The 16,688-nt window shown below is 41.3% G+C and overlaps 1 protein-coding gene across 8 annotated transcripts in view; it reads left to right on the top strand.

The window, feature by feature from the left end:
* The first annotated feature begins 823 nt into the window (after positions 1-823).
* The window catches only part of NLGN1 (neuroligin 1), a 971,175-nt gene continuing 955,310 nt past the window's right edge, over positions 824-16,688 (top strand). For 3 of the 8 annotated variants that reach the window (XM_044944646.1, XM_044944645.1, XM_044944643.1), the window contains exon 1: positions 2,586-2,910. The gene's annotated coding sequence lies outside the window, so the exon portion shown is untranslated. Of the gene's footprint in view, positions 1,083-1,111; positions 1,541-2,549; positions 2,911-16,688 lie in introns of those variants that run through there. The other 5 variants (XM_025283774.2, XM_044944636.1, XM_025283571.2 and 2 more) reach the window with 5 other exon arrangements.

The following is a 16,688-nucleotide window of genomic DNA, read 5'->3' as shown; positions in this document are numbered from 1 at the left end:
GTGGTATAGTGAGTCACACCCGTCACAAAAGCCAACACTGATTAGCTATGATGAATTCTTAAAAAATCACCAATCCAGGGGCAGAAGTCGTGGGTGCAACCAGCAGGAAGAGGCCAGAGGCAGTGGCTTTGCATTTACACTACTCCCACAGACGAGACAACGACCAACACTTTAATTCGGAGCTTACTCTGCCTCTGGCTGGTGGAAACAGAAATCAGGGGCGAGTTCTGTGGCAAGGGATTTACCAAGGGGGAAGGGGAAAAAAAAAAAAGAAAAAAACTGAAGAAGCACAGTAGAAGGCTGTTGCCTCCAACTCCTCACTCGCAGTCACCAAGACGAAAACGCCTGGAAGGGAAGCATAATGACGCCTAGAACTGAGAAAGTCATCGCATCCGAGGCCTCGCAGCTTGCCTGCCGCGCGGTTCACTCGCACGCTCTGGCGAGGGGTTTGGTGAACGTCACACGTGACGCCGGGGGCCCTTAACCCCTCCTGCCGCCGCGGGCGCTGCGGGTGCTGAGGGCGGAGGATGCTCGGTCGCTGCTGGAGGAGGGAGGGAGGAGGGCGGAACTTGTAAAAGGGAAGGACCACAACCCACATCACGTCTGCCACCGCTGGACCCATGCCCCTGAAGCCCACCCCCAAGGCGATTGTGGCTCCGGCCCGGGGGAGGGGGCTTGCAGGGAAGGGACTGCTGTGCAAAAAACGGGGTGCAGAGAGAGTGGCGGGGGAGGCAATCGTGGCTCTGCGGGGGCGGGACGGGGTCGGGAGGATGGGTCTAGCTTGATTCAGACTCCTGCACCCAGCAACGCCACAGAGAGGGGGAGAGAGGGAGAGGAGGTTGTGCTGTGTGTGTGCCCGCGTGGGTGCGCGCGGGTGTGTGTGTGTGTGCGCGTGTCTACAGGTAGCAGCGGCGGCGGCGGTGGGGACCGGAGCAGGGGACGCGTCTGCAGCCACCTCCTCGACTGTGATTTTCGGAGGCGACTGCTCACTTAGCTGACGGATCTGTACCCTCGGGAGATCTTCTCATCCTCTCCATTTCCACGCGTCTTAGTCGTCTTCCAGTTTCAAGTGTGTGCTTGGGGTATTTTATTTTTAAATTTTTTTTTCCTTCTCCTTCTAAATCTTCTCGGGAATTCTGCATATTGAAGCAGGTGGCTCCTGGTACGAAATCTTTGGATACATTTGGCTTGCCAAGTTTTTCCTTTCCCCGTCCCCTCCCGCTTTCAGAGGCATCTGTGGTGCTTTTCTTTTTGGATTTATACGCAGAAAACGTATCTATGTTTATGTACCGACCGCATAATATATAAATACATAAACGCGTGCCCAAACGCTGGGTTTTCGTCTCTCTTAGCGACAAAGCGGAATGTTTTGGAGCGGATGGATAACGAGAACAGTATTAACATTCTTTTGAGCCTGTTTTTTCAAAAGGGGAGGGAGAGTGAAGAATTGTTTAACATTCGGCCATCGTTTGGCTGCACTCTAAGCATCACGAAGTATTTATGGTTGCAGATCAGGTGCAAACGGGGCTTAGAGAGAAAGGTAAGGGAGCTTCCTGCGTCCACTGAGCTCCGGCGTTTTTCTTAATCTCGGGGATTGCCGAGAACTTCCTACTCCTCGCCTCTCCCTCTTTTACCCCACCTCCACCCACCCTGCCCTGCTCTCTCCGTACGCTTAACCCTTTTTCAATTCCGTCGGGTTGGGGCGGGGGCGGGAGAAGAGGGTTGCTGGAGGTGTTAACGTCTGTTAGAGTTTTTAAATGCTTCTCTTTCCCTGCACCGCCCCCCCCCCCACCCCCCGCCTCTCTCTCCCCCTTCTTCCTCCCTCCCTTCTCCCAGCCGAGTAACTGAGTTTCCCAATCTCCTTTTTGGAAGTCATTTCATCGTTTTGGAAAAGAATGCTACCTAGCTAGCTGTTTTAAACGTTTCTTGGTGCCAACCCCTCACCTCTATCCTCTGACGAAAATAAAAGCAATAAAAAATGATGAACTTTAACGAACTGGGTGGTTTCTTTAGCACTGGGGGTCGTGGAACCTCCCAAATTGTTATTTTCCTGTAACGAACAGCCAGTACCTCTAGACGACTCCGCCGCGGAGGCAGCTTCCATTTCTTTCTGTCAGTTCATTTACTTGGAGGGTCATTTACCAGAGTTGAGCAAATGGAGCGGAGTCTAGTATAGGTAAAACTACACGACACTTAATTCCTTTTTAAATCCACCCTTCACAACACGATCAGTCCCTGTTTAACTCTGTTCAGTGGAAGCGTTTTCAGACTCGACCTTCTGGGGAGAGGTGGGAACTTGCCCTTATTTTCCCTTTCCTCCTTCCAGCCTCCTTCCTCCTCCGTGCACAGCTCGCGCCCCGAGAGCTGTAAATTGCCCCTTTTGCCCACACCTCCTGGTGGGTGTTCTCGGCTCTTCTCCGCTCCTGCCCGCTCCGTCCTCTCCTTACTGGCGTTTTCAAAGCAAAAGCATCTCCTCTTTTCCTGGGCTCCCTCTTCCCCCGCCCCGCGCCGCCCCCCGCGCTCCCCACCTGCCCCGGCTCGCCGCGCCCCTCCTCCCCACCTCCCGCGGCGCCCTGACCCTTCCAAGCCCGAGTCCGGGTCTGCGGGCTGGGGGGCGTCGTGTTGGCGCGCCGACGACTCGGCGGCGACGCGGAGCGCGAGGCGCGGTTGTGAGTACAGACCGCGGGGAAGGCGAGCCGGAGTCGGGCTAAGAGGCCGGGGGGGCCCGTCCGAGCCGGAGAGCCCTGAGAGAAGGCAGGAAGCGAGAGCGAGGCGCGCACGTCGCCCGAGCTCCGGCGGACGAGTGCAGTCGCCTCCGACGCCTTAGAGCGGCGCCCCAGTCGCTGCAGCCTTTCACCCTAGAGCGGTGTCCAGGGACCAGAGACCGGGAGCCGAAAAATCGGCAGAGAGGTACCGAAGCTTTAGGGAAAAGATTACCAGAGAGCGGGGAGGGTTTCCTGGCGAAACGCGGAGGCTGAGCAGATGGAGGAACAATGCCTCCTCCGCGAGAAAACCCTCGCTTGAGGCCGGGGCGGAGCGCGGAGGAGCTGCCTCCAGCCTCGGGCTCTCCCTCTCAGGCCCTCCGGCTCGTTCTGGGGCCGGTGCAGCCTCGTAGTTTGACAGGGCTAGGAAAGTTGCTCTTCCCCACATTTCCTGCGAAGTGGTTTTCAGTTCTGCGTGGTTCCAGTCAAGATGTCACTCCGTAGATCCCCTGCGATGAGCAGCTAATAGATTATGCATTGTGGGGCAGTCGAGTCCCCTGGCAGAACAGAGAGGGAGTCCAAACATTTCCAACCTTCTCCTTCGGCTCCTGACCGGCAAGCCCAATGCTTTGTGAGTAGAAATGAAAAGCCACCTGCAATTATTTAGGTTGAGATTTTCTAGTGGGAATGATTTATTCCAGAAGAGGTTGTTAGGGTGTTATAAAGATGAGGAAAATTCTGTGTCTAATATTTGATTCATTTGTGATCATTCTGAATCATGAGTAGTTGCTCTCCACAAAGGTATTATACTATTTCTTTTTTCATTTCCAGGACCATAGTGATACATATAGGACTTAGGAGACATGAATTCGGATAACTAACCCCGTGTCTGTTACTCTGCCATTTTATAGATACTTCATATACTTTTTCCTTCTTTTCATACTGAAACTACAGTAGACTATTTTTGCTTAAATAAATAATCATGCCGTCCATGAAGATTCCAATCATAATATATTTCTCAAAAATTAATTGTGCTTAATTATAAATAGGATCGTAGATATAAAAATATCACTTGGGGAAGGTGGATGTACATGTGTAAAAGATATAACATGCCTCAGCATTTCAATCAGCCTAACAGAACACCAGCTTTCAGAAATGAGCTCAGAAGCAAGGGCCATGCACGTACTTAAAATATTAAATGTTAAGTGCAAAAACATTAGGTTTGCCGTGCCCTTGGCAGAGAATGAATATAAGTCTACCTGCTCTGCGGAGTGATTGAGTGATTCACAGAGCAAGTGGAAGTTAATCATTACTCAGGCCTTCCGATTACATGGTTTGATGAAAAGAAGTAACTGTTATCTGTAAGCCTGCTATTCTACAGTTAGTCTTTCCAATCCTCTTAACATAAGCAGAAATTGAGGGAGTCAGTCTTTCAGCCTACTGTAATAGACTTCCTGCAGTGTAGGTTTCAGAAAAGCCCTCTGAAGCAACTCTCCTTTCCATAGTCTCCCTCCTTCCAAAGTATTTTCTCTCAGTCTTTTACTCCCTTAGTGGGGCTTCATTTTGCGAAATTTCCCTTTATGTTTAGGTATAACATATTTTCAATTACAAATGTCTGAATTGTTTTGAAATTGAAGATGGAATATACATTCACAGAAGGTAGGCTGAGAACTCCATTTGCTACAGGTAGAGTATTTGAATGTTTGATGACTCTTTTCATGGTTGGCTGACTTCCCTGAGTCTGAAGTCTCTTCCAACCCTGAAATTCGTATATTTTATTCTATTTTTATTATTTCCACATGGTTATCCAGTGACAGGGTTTATATCATTCTTCACATTTCTTTAATTAGTTACAATTTTTTTAGGATAGTGAATTAGCTATAGCTAGAGAATACAGATATAAACACATGCCCCAATGTTATTGGCAACTTTCTGAGGGACAGTATTGATTAGTGGGTATAATTGATAAATACCTGTCTGGGTTTCCATGTGCTGAAACAAACCCTTCTAACATTCTTTAAAGCAAAGCATAATAATCATTTATTTCTAGAATTCCTTTTTAAAATTTTTATACAAAGGAATTTTATGAATTATCTAACAAATATTAATTTATAGTTTTTGAAAGCAAAACACAATTGGAATTAACAGTAACATCGGAAACTGCAACAGTTCAACAATACACTTTTGCCACATTTAAGTATTTTGAAGTGAAGTTTGGAATCTATCTTATTAGAATGTAGATAGAAAGTTATGATTCCTCAATTATATTTAATTATTTGTAAATGAAATCATCCGAGACCAGTTCACCTAAGTTACCTATTTTTCTAAAACACAGGTATGGTCTTACAGATCTTTTATCAGCTATGGCCAGTGGCTCTTTATATTTTGGATGCTAATATCCATAATTCTGAGGGCACTCAATTCTTTTCACAATTTACTCCCCAGTCTCCCTTTTTAGATTGAAATACCTTCCACCTGGAATTCCTCCCCAATTTGCTCTTCATTCCATTCACTTGACTCCTCCTTACCATTTTCCCCAATACTACTTGACATTTTAGGCTTCTGTGCTTTCCTTATACTAATCTTCTGTTATGGATTACTTTCTACTCTCCCCTACGCCCCCCTGCCTGATATATCCTAACTCTAGGATGGGAAAACATTTGTTTCTTTAGAGTGCTCTTTTCTCTGTCACCCTGCTATCCTTACTCTGAGCTCCCACAACATGTTATCCATACTAGAAGTAGCCCACCTTTCACACTTGCTGATGGTTGGCTCCCTCACTGGAGAGTAAGTTCCCAGAGGTTAAAAAATATACCTAATTTATCATTTCATTCAGAATGCTTAGCTCCATGTCTGAACATAAAGTAGACCATAAGTGAATGATAAATGTATTGCTTATAAATACATTTGGCTATGAGGCAACAGAAAATCTGGCTAATAATGGATTAAGTAAATAAGGATTTATTTATCTCTCCTAATGATAAAAGTCAGGAGAAGAGAGTTGATTAAACATTTGAACAAGGAGTCAGGCTTCGTCTTTCGTGTTGGTGGTTTCCTATGGTCCTAAGATCACTGCTGTACCCCAGGCATCATGTCTGCTTTCTAGGCCCAAAGCAGGAGTGGGTGGGGGAAGCTAACAGGGTTTTCTAGCTCAGGATTTCTCAACTTTGGCGCTGTTGTCATTTGGGGCTCATAAGTGTTTGTTGTGTGTGTGTGAGGTGTCTGGTACATTGTATTAGTAGGATGTTTAGCAGTATCCTTGGTCTCTACTCACCAGATGCCGGCAGCACACCCCACCCACTCACCCACCCAGTTATGACAACCAGGACTTTCTCCACAAGTTGCCAAATGTCCCTTAGAGGTAAAATCATCCTGAGTTGAGAACTTGAGAACGACTGGAGTCTGGAGGAAGGAAATTCCTCATTTCCTACTTCCCCCTTTTCTTTGCACTGCAGTGGTGGTAAGGATCTGTTTGATTTTTGGTTAATAAATGGCAGAGGGCTCTTGATGAGATTAAAAAAAGAAAAATGGGAGAGGAAGGACCAAACAGGCCTTCTCTTTGAGCATTTTGTCTTTCTTGTCATGTGGACATTCTCCCCATAGACTTCCATACCTACCAGAACTGTATCAAATGGCTACTTCCAGGTACCCAACAGGTTGGCAAATGTGTCTCTCCTTTGGCATACCACTACCTTGGAGAAAGTCAGAATCTATGAAAAAAGAAGGGGAAACAGATTTGGGGCTGGAAACTTAAAAGTTTTTGCCACTGTGAAAGAATAAATGAATATGTAAAAGTTCACCTAAATACTTTAGAATTTAGAAAGGAGAAAAAGTAAAGAAAAAAAGTAAATAGTCACAGAAGAGGATAGATGTCATTTTTTCACATGCTAAATATTCATAAAATAACTATGATAAAACTGTGATTTTATTTTTCTTCTGGATGATAGTTTAATTGGAAAAATAATGAGCAGAGTGGAGGCATCTTACTCTTCCTAACTTTGTTTTTTCGGGGGTGTCAGAGAGCACCTTGTCTCCTTTGATCTGTTGAATAAAGCAGTAAAGTTTGATATTCATAATTATAAATTAGATAGTCGTCAATTATGTGAGAAATGTTGTCAAGGAAAGAAAATACGGATCTTTTGTTTTAATACTCCTTCCTAAGGCTTGTATAAAGAAAGCACATCCCAGTGATGGCATTTGATTAATAACGTTTTCTTGTACATGTGTATTAACATGGACTGTGGTAACTTTAAATTAGGTTGCTTAGTTATTTATCTCAGTGTAGGTTTGTGTTTTTTTTTTTTTTTTTTTTTTTTTTTTAAGTTCTATTGGATACAGTAAGTATGGCTTTCCTGGTAGCTCAGCTGTTAAAGACTCCACCTGCAAAGAGGAGACCTCAGTTCTATTCCTAGGGTGGGAAGATCCCCTGGAGAAGGGATAGGCTACCCACTCCAGTATTCTTGGGCTTCCTTGGTGGCTCAGTTGGTAAATAATTCACCTGTAATGTGGGAGACCTGGATTCGATCCCTGGGTTGGGAAGATTCCCTGGAGAAGGGAATGGCTATCCACTCCAGTATTCTGGCCTGGAGAATTCCATGAACTATACAGTCCATAGAGTTGCAAAGAGTCGGACATGACTGAGCAACTTTTATTTTCATTGGATACACTTATAGGGAAGAATTACACCTTACAAAGATGTATCAGTATTGCTGTCATGACCCATGATCTTATCTGATTGATTACAATTTTTTTCCATGAATTTGTTGAATGCCAGGTTTTGCTTAGTTCTGTGTACAATATAGCAATATAAAATATGATGTTTATTATGAAACTTTTGCATGTAGGCAACAAAATACCCAATTAAAAGTCTAAACAGTAAAGACTTATCTCTCAGAACAAGAATTCTAGAGTATGCTGCTGCTGCTGCTAAGTTGCTTCAGTCGTGACTGATGCTGTGCGACCCCATAGATGGCAGCCCACCAGGCTCCTCTATCCCTGGACTCTCCAGGCAAGAAGACTGGAGTGGGTTGTCATTTCCTTCTCCAATGCATGAAAGTGAAAAGTGAAAGTGAAGTCGCTCAGTCGTGTCAGACTCTTAGTGACCCCATGGACTGTAGCCTACCAGGCTCCTCCATCCATGGGATTTTCCAGGCAAGAGTACTGGAATTCTAGAGTATACTGGTCCATGATTGGCTACCTCTGGCAGCCTTTGAACTGTCAGTGCTCTGGGACAGTTTTGCTATATTCTCTTGGCTCACAATTTTTGAAACAAACAATATGGCTACCACAGAGCCAAACATCACCTCTTCATACAGTCTTACCCAAAGTAAAAACAGAGGAAGTCTTCTCAGGGAAATCTCTCTTTTTATCAGAAAGGATTTTTTTTCCCCAGAAGCTATCAGCAGACTTCCTTTTATGTCTGATTGATTAAAACTATGACCCATCCAAAGAGATACATTGCATGACTAGTTTTGATTAACCATGGTCCTTTCCCAAGGCCTGGAGGAGAGGTCTGCTTTTCCCATGGACATGGCAGTGTTACCCTTAAACAAATCCAGAGCTCATGTTAACTGACAGGAAGGAAGCAATAGTTGTAACCTAGGGCACCTAATATGGTGTGCCATAAATATCACACCCTGGCCTCCTTGAAGTTCTTATATTAATAATATGGAATATCTACACTGGAATTAAGTCCTCACACACACACACAAGAATTAAGCAGTACTTGGATCTGTGGATACAAAGTGTATACATGTCAGGCTTCATGCTTCTGATACAGAATAATTTGCTTTCATGCTGTTCTAGAGATGTTTTTTTAATATTTTCTGAAGAATCAGAAAATGTAGGAATGGGCCTTATATAGAAGAATTACAAACACCAAATAATACTACATTCCATGTATAAATCCCAAACCCTACATTTCAACTTATACCTATATATCACATAACAGAAACCATAGTTAAACCAGAGCATGTTCTTCTTACATGATCTGTAAGTAGCATGTAAGATCTTATAATTTGTCATGTGTCTATCATATGATCTTATAATTGTAAATTAGAAGTAATATGAGAAATGACTGAAACTTTTTGCCAGTTATTCTCATGCAGAAGGACTTGATATCGGTTATGCCCAAATTGAAATCACTCCCTGCTTTTGGTACCTGTTCACTTGGAGAGTCTAGAAGAGGGAACTAATTTTTAGCTCACATGCCAGTATCTTGTTGAACATGATGAGTCTTTTAAAAAAAAAAAAAAGCAAAAAACACAGAAAGCCTTATTTTCTTTTTTTTTTTTTTGGTCTAACTCCATGGAATCTCAGAGCCAATTTTGTGTTCAGTTGAAAAAGGGGTCCTGAATTGTCTCCCTTTATCCTGTTTCATTATTTGAATCCATTCTTGAACTTAAACTTTGATTCAATCAAGATTTGATTGTATTTGGGCTTTTTATCATCAGTTCAGTTCAGTTGCTCAGTTGTGTCCAACTCTTTGCAACCCCATGAACTGCAGCACACCAGGCCTCTCTGTCCATCATCAGCTCCCGGAGTTTACTCAAACTCATGTCCATTGAGTCAGTGATGCCATCCAACCATCTCATCCTGTGTGGTCCCCTTCTCTTCCCGCCTTCAATCTTTCCCAGCATCAGGGTGTTTTCAAGAGTCAGTTGTTTGCATCAGGTGGCCAAAGTATTGGAATTTCAGCTTCAGTATCAGTCCTTCCAATGAACATTCAGGACTGATTTCCTTTAGGATGGACTGGTTGGATCTCCTTGCAGATCTCCTTTTTATCATAAGCTGCTTCAAATTACTTTTGGAAGGAGAAAGTCTATATATGTACATGTATAAATACATGTACAAGAGTGAATGGTGTCATACATCACTCAATAAGTGTCTTTTTCCTGAATGAATATATGTTCAGAAACTAGACAATATTGTGTGCAATAAACTCTGAATTATACTCCCATCAATATGTGTAGTAGGGTTTCAGGGAAAGAAGATGCTGGTGATGTCTGAGTCATTTTGACAGAGATACATGTAGTAATTTGCAGACAGGTGGAAAACTAAGGCAGGGTAGATGGAGGGTGGATAGCTGAAGTCATTTTGCTAAAGTATTTTGCTTTGTGACCAGTATAAAGGGTCAATGAAGCTTTAACACCAAAGCCACACGGTAAAAGAGCTGTGAACTAAGAAAGAATGGATCTGATTTCTCTTTGTTTCAAAGCAAATTTTGTGATGGACATTGACAATCCTCTCCGTTACCTCTGGCGTTTTAGAAAGTGCGTTCAGAGTCATATCTTTGCGTCGTGAGTGCTCTATTTTCAGGCTCCAGGCCTGAAGCAGTTTGCCCCACAGCGACCACCTCTGGCCTGGGCTCCTCGCCTCCAGGGAAACTGATTTTTGAATTAAACTTAAAATGATAATTAGCAGCTCCATCTGTGTTTGGGGTCAGAAACAGATGCTTCTACTTTTTGTTTTAAGAAGGCATATTTGAAAGTGAAAACAGTGATATTGAGTTTTGAATACAGTAGTTCACATTTTAGTGGGCACGTTTGTATCAAGTAAAGATCATAAGAGGAGTGGGTGTTCCAGGTATTTATCTGACCACCTTTCCACTGGACGTGGCAGTGTCTTGTACTTCACCATACTCCACTGTGACATAATTATGGTTCACAGTATTGGCCCCAAGGTACTGCAAGTTCTTGAAGCTTCTCTTAGGGGATAAAATGTTTAGTTACATTTAATACTTTACAAATATTTCATTTAAACAAAGGAACCACTGATTACAGAACACATCATTATTTTACGTATGCTCTAGAAAGAAGAAGCACCCCAATTAAATCGTTATACAGTATTTTTCTACCACTTAGAATATTATACTTTAATAAAGAGCAATTTAGACTTAAATGGATGTAGATTTTCCTAATATATTAATTTTGTGTATGTGTGAAAAGTATATTAATTAACACGGTTTAAGAATTCAAAAATTTTTGTTCTTTTCAGCTTCTCATTCTTTTGAAGAATTTTTTTGACTGAGTCATATCCATACCCATGTTCTTGTTGACAGCAGTCTCTGTGAATGTTACTGATGCACCCTTTCTTAAGAGTACTTCATGATGGTCTTCAGGATTTCATTCCAAGCAGCTGATAGCTTCTGAAAGGTTTGATGCTGGTGTTATGTTGATCTTGCCAGAATGTGACAGTGGAAGATTTTCAGACAATAACCAGCTCTCATATTTCTTCTTTCACTTGTCCTGAAATGTCAGGAGTGACGGTAGTCTGGTCATGGCAAGGGGAATGCAACCAATTTTTGCATACAAAGTCAATGGCCTCTGCTGCTGCTTGGCTGTACCGAATTATAAAATGCGTCCTGATTCTAGAGATGTTAAAGGTTAAAAAAATAGTGTGTCAGAGTCAATGAAATATGACAACTTTAATGATATATGCATCCTCACTTTTAAACAACCTAATGGAATAATGATAATTAAGCAAACTGATTAATTTCTAAGCTTTTGGATAAGAGAGACTACCATGTAATTCTTAGTGAGCATGATTAGAATCTTACTTAACCCTTTTTATTCTCTTCTTACCCTCCCAGTTTGCAGTGTAGAAAATGTAGCTAGTCTTCCAAATGGATAATGGTATGATAAAAAAGCATAAGACTAGGAATCAAGAGACCTGTGTTTATGGAGCAGACTCTTCTAATAACTATGTGTGTCACTTCCTGTAATTCACTTCCTCTCTCTGGGCCTTGGTTTCAATGTTTACCATATATTATCAAATTGAAATTAAATGTATCTTTTGGCCCTGAGAACTGTTTTGTGTAAAGATAATCAGTAATAAAGAATGTTCACAGTATTTTATATATATATATGTATATTTAAACTGGTGTTATATAAATATATAGTAATAGAAATATATTACTCTAAAGTGGTAAACTTAAGATATATAATATGTGTTATATAGCTTTAAGATTTTACAGCTTTTTTGGGAGGTTTACACGTGCATATCTTATTTAGAACAACTGTGCAGAAAGTTCAAAAGAACAGAGTTAGTATTGAGGAACCTTCTCCTCAAACATTCTGAAATGGAAAGATTACTGAATAAATCAAAGCCAAATAAAGGGTGTAAAAGTGGGAAGAGGCAAGGAGGTAATGCATTTTCTATTAAGAACAAAGAAAACTTCCACAAGAAATTAACTATCACTATATACAAATGTTCTGCTTAAAAAGACAGTCATCAGTAAAAAGCAGGAGGAAATTGGCAGGTAAAAATGAAGTTTCTTTTTTATTTTTTGTTTTATTGTTACTCAGCCACATACTACTGATTTTAAAAGATATGAATAAAAGGAAAAGGATTTTCAGCTTAGATCAGTCAGATGCTACTATTTGTGGACATATCTTGACAGTTCTTACTGTGCAATTCCATAGACAACAGTGTTTCTTCTCTGTATTGTATTTGAAAATTGCCACTGCTCTTAAGTGGTCAGAAAGCTGGGTACTTACTTTCTGATGAATAACAAGCTCTCCAAAGGTGTCCCGCTCTCTTTTCTCTCATTGTAGCTGTAGTCATCACAAAGAAAACACGATATTGCCTTTTACCCACCTATTTTGCCATAAAAGTGAGTTGATTTATACAGTATGAAGAAACCCTTTCCTAGTTTTTTCAACTAGATATTCTTGAAACTTTTTTTTTTAAAAAAGTATGGATTATATAAGATAGAGATTCAGTATTGTTGCAAGTAAATTTTTATTGAATGATTAAATTGTTTTAATCCTAATTTAATGTAGATCCATTTGTCCACAAGAAAAATATTCAAGATACGAGTATTTAAGATGGAGAATATTATTAATAGTAGAGTCTTAGACTGTAAAATAGGATGTTGAGATTATATTTGCATTGCAATCACTTTTTTATGGTTAAAAGGGAAAAATCACAGTTTTTCACTCCAGATGATCTGTAATGCATATTGTAAAAGAGAGTAATTTATTTTTAAAGCTTTCAGTAAATATTCAGTGGTATTTCCAGCTGAGAAACTGACTGGGCCATACTGGTTTTTTAGTCAGTTTTAGGGCATCATTCTTAAATTGCAGGTGGCAAAACTGAGGTTGAGATAAATGACTTGCTCAGTACATACAATGATAGAACTTGCTTAGGTACATGCGTTCATAAATCAATCTTTGTGTAATATCTTCTTGCATCAGTTTTATATACAGGACAGTAATACATATACCAGCATCATATATGACATATCTGTGATTATAGAGTTATTAGTTTAGAAATATAGGCAATAAGTGCCAGAAGATACAAAGAAAAGAGTTTTATTTTTAGGAAGATTTTGTGATGAAAGTGTTACTTGACGGAGATTGGGATATGAATAAATGGGTAAGAGGAAGCAAAGCATTGCTTAAAAAAAAACAATGAAAATTAAGAATAGGACATGTGACAGAAGCAACTGGTCATTATAGAGTTTTTCTAAGGGAAAAGCAAAAAAACCCACACCAACCCACATTGAGAAATGTTATTGTAGAAAAGAAAGAAGTGTCCTCATTGAGAAAATTCATCTCATTCTGACCTGTGTTCAGTAGTTTGGCTTAGGACCTCTGCAGATCAGAAATATCAATAATATATTTATCCTGAGATAAACAGGTTTTTGGAAAAACTAGTCCATATTGCTTATATAAGAAGAAACTCATTTCTGCCAGAAAATAAATTATATTATTTGAAATGGAAAATACAACTTTCTGAATGTGTGTTTATGCATGTAAGTGATTGATACCAAATCAACTTGAGATCATTTGATTGTTTGTCATCACATTCTTATAAGGAGATTCTTATCATAGCCTGCCTAGATAGTGTTTTCTGACCTGGGTTCCCTCTCCCCAGGAAGCACTGGAAACATTCTGTGTCTCCAAACGTACCTTCTTTTCCCAAGCTCCCTTTCAATATAATGCTCCAGTCAGTCCTTTCAGATCTGCTGATTATAGCACACTTATTGAAATGTCCTATTTACTTAAGAGAGAGAGGGTCTAATTGGTGCTAATCTGCCTTTTAATACCCAGCAATCATCCTCATCACCACTTAAAAAATTGTACCATTTCTAAGATCTAAGAGGTGCAATTTCAAGTGAGATATATTCCTTAGTTTCTACTAAATTGCACATGAAATCAACATGTCCCTCCTGACTTTCCTTGAATCCACTCTCTGTAAAAACAGCAGCTCATTTTGGGAATCAGTGGGTAGAATAACCAGCACCCAGGGAACAAGGAAGGAATCAGTCAGAAGAGCATGAGCATGTTTTCTATAGAACTCCATAAACAAGGTCATAATTTCTCATGAATCGGTGCATTACAACTCTGCCAGTCAGAAGTACACTGGGAATAGCCTTGGTATTCAGCTTAGAATGTCATTCCCTCACTGGTGTTCTCTTAAACTCTAAAGGAGTATGAGGCTTCACAGAACCACCTCTCCTCCTGGGGCCCTGTCTGTACCATGCAAACCCATAAAGAACAAGAGAGTGAGGCCTGGAAGATCAGTTTAAATTAGGACCATTGCCATTGAGATGAAGTTTCTGTTCATGCCAGGTGCTTGCCAGAAGAATCCTTTAGGGCTCTAGAGAGAGGCCAAGAGGCAGTCCCTGGAAAGGATGGGGGATTGAGGAGCTGAGGCATGGGAAAAGGACTGAAAAATGAACAATATTGAGGAAAAGGAACTTACTCTGTCCCACTCTTTAGCCTCACTCATGGACAGAGGAGCCTGGTAGGCTACAGTTAATGGGGTCGCAAAGAGTCAGACACGACTGAGCGATTGAGCATGCATAAGCGCTTTAGCCTCAGAGGTGATCCTATTGCCAAGCAATACAAAATGCATGATTCTGTGTATTCTTCACTCTTTCATTGATTTAGTTTATGTATCTGTCCAAGTACATGTGAGAGTTGGACTATAAAGAAAGCTGAGCGCCGAAGAATTGATGCTTTTGGACTACGATGTTGGAGAAGACTCTTGAGAGTCCCTTGGATTGCAAGGAGATCCAACCAGTCCATCCTAAAGGAAATCACTCCTGAATATTCATTGGAAGGACTGATGTTGAAGCTGAAACTCCAGTACTTTGGCCACCTGATGCGAAGAGCTGAATCATTTGAAAAGACCCTGATGCTGGAAATGATTGAAGGCAGGAGCCGAATGGAACGACAGAGGATGAGATGGTTGGATGGCATCACGGACTCAATGGACATGAGTTTGAGTAAACTCCTGGAGTTGGTGATGGACAGGGAGGCCTGGCGTGCTGCAGCCCGTGGAGTTGCAAAGAGTTGGACACGACTCAGCAACTGAACTGAACTGATCTGTCCAAAAGGGTTGATATTGTCAACTACATATGGCTTTTGTAGAATTACATGAAATAATATAATATAGCTTAAAATATGTCCAGAAGTGTTACTACCATGATAACATTCCGCAAATATGTAAAAACACAGTCTCTGCTTGCTCAGTAATAGCCATTTAGTACACATTTTTTCCAAATAGGAAAAGGAATATGTCAAGGCTATATATTGTCACCCTGCTTATTTAACTTATATGCATCATGAGAAATGCTGGGCTGGAAGAAGCACAACCTGGAATCAAGATTGCCAGGAGAAATATCAATAACCTCAGATATGCAGATGACACCACCCTTATGGCAGGAAGTGAAGAGGAACTCAAAAGCCTCTTGATGAAAGTGAAAGTGGAGAGTGAAAAAGTTGGCTTAAAGCTCAACATTCAGAAAACGAAGATCATGGCATCTGGTCCCACCACTTCATGGGAAATAGATGGGGAAACAGTGGAAACAGTGTCAGACTTTTTTTGGGGGGGCTCCAAAATCACTGCAGATGGTGATTGCAGCCATGAAATTAAAAGACGCATACTCCTTGAAAGGAGGATTATGACCAACCTAGAAGCATATTCAAAAGCAGAGACATTACTTTGCTAACAAAGGTCCGTCTAGTCAAGGCAATGGTTTTTCCAGTGGTCATGTATGGATGTGAGAGTTGGACTGTGAAGAAAGCTGAGCGCTGAAGAATTGATGCTTTTGAATTGTGGTGCTGGAGAAGACTGTTGAGAGTCCCTTGGACTGCAAGGAGATCCAACCAGTCCATTCTGAAGGAGATCAGCCCTGGGTGTTCTTTGGAAGGAATGATGCTAAAGCTGAAACTCCACTACTTTGGCCACCTCATGCGAAGAGTTGACTCATTGGAAAAGACTCTGATGCTGGGAGGGATTGGGGGCAGGAGGAAAAAGGGACGACAGAGGATGAGATGGCTGGATGGCATCACCGACTTGATGGACGTGAGTTTGAGTGAACTCCGGGAGATGGTGATGGACTGGTGTGCTGTGATTCATGGGGTCGCAAAGAGTCGGACATGACTGAGAGACTGAACTGACTGACTGACTGACACATTTTTTATATAACAGGTCAGACGCAGTGCTCAGCATAGTGGAGAAGGCAAAGATAAGTCAGAGTCTGTCTCAAGACATTAAGGGGATCTTTCTTTGTGCCTCCTGAGCCTTTGAAATTAGACTGTAGAGTGTTCTACATCATTGTTTTGGCTAATGCAAGGAAGATAAAGCTGTTTTTATTTTCCAAGCACATGGAAGGAACGGAAAAGCATTTAGAAACGGTGAAATTGGCAGCTTCAAAAAAATTCAAGGACTCTATCAGCATTAGAATGTGAAAACATTTGAGTCATACGCTTGCTAGGGAGTGAGTGTTTAATAGGCGCCTTTGTAAAATCTCCAAACTAAGCTGTATCATTTTCTATACATGCTTAAATCTCTTAATTACAAAGCAACTTTAATTATACATAAAGTATGCCTCTTCAATCATGTTTTAATCACACATGAAAAAAATGAAATTTATCCCAAAGTTATTTTCTGCATTTCAATTCTGATTTTTAAACTCTGGCATATTCTGTACCAAAAAAATTGCATTAAGCTAATGTTTATGCTTGCACATAA

Source organism: Bubalus bubalis, chromosome 1 (assembly GCF_019923935.1).
Source record: "Bubalus bubalis isolate 160015118507 breed Murrah chromosome 1, NDDB_SH_1, whole genome shotgun sequence".
In the NCBI taxonomy this organism is placed as follows: domain Eukaryota; kingdom Metazoa; phylum Chordata; class Mammalia; order Artiodactyla; family Bovidae; genus Bubalus; species Bubalus bubalis.
This window is presented reverse-complemented; position numbering and strand designations above follow the sequence as displayed.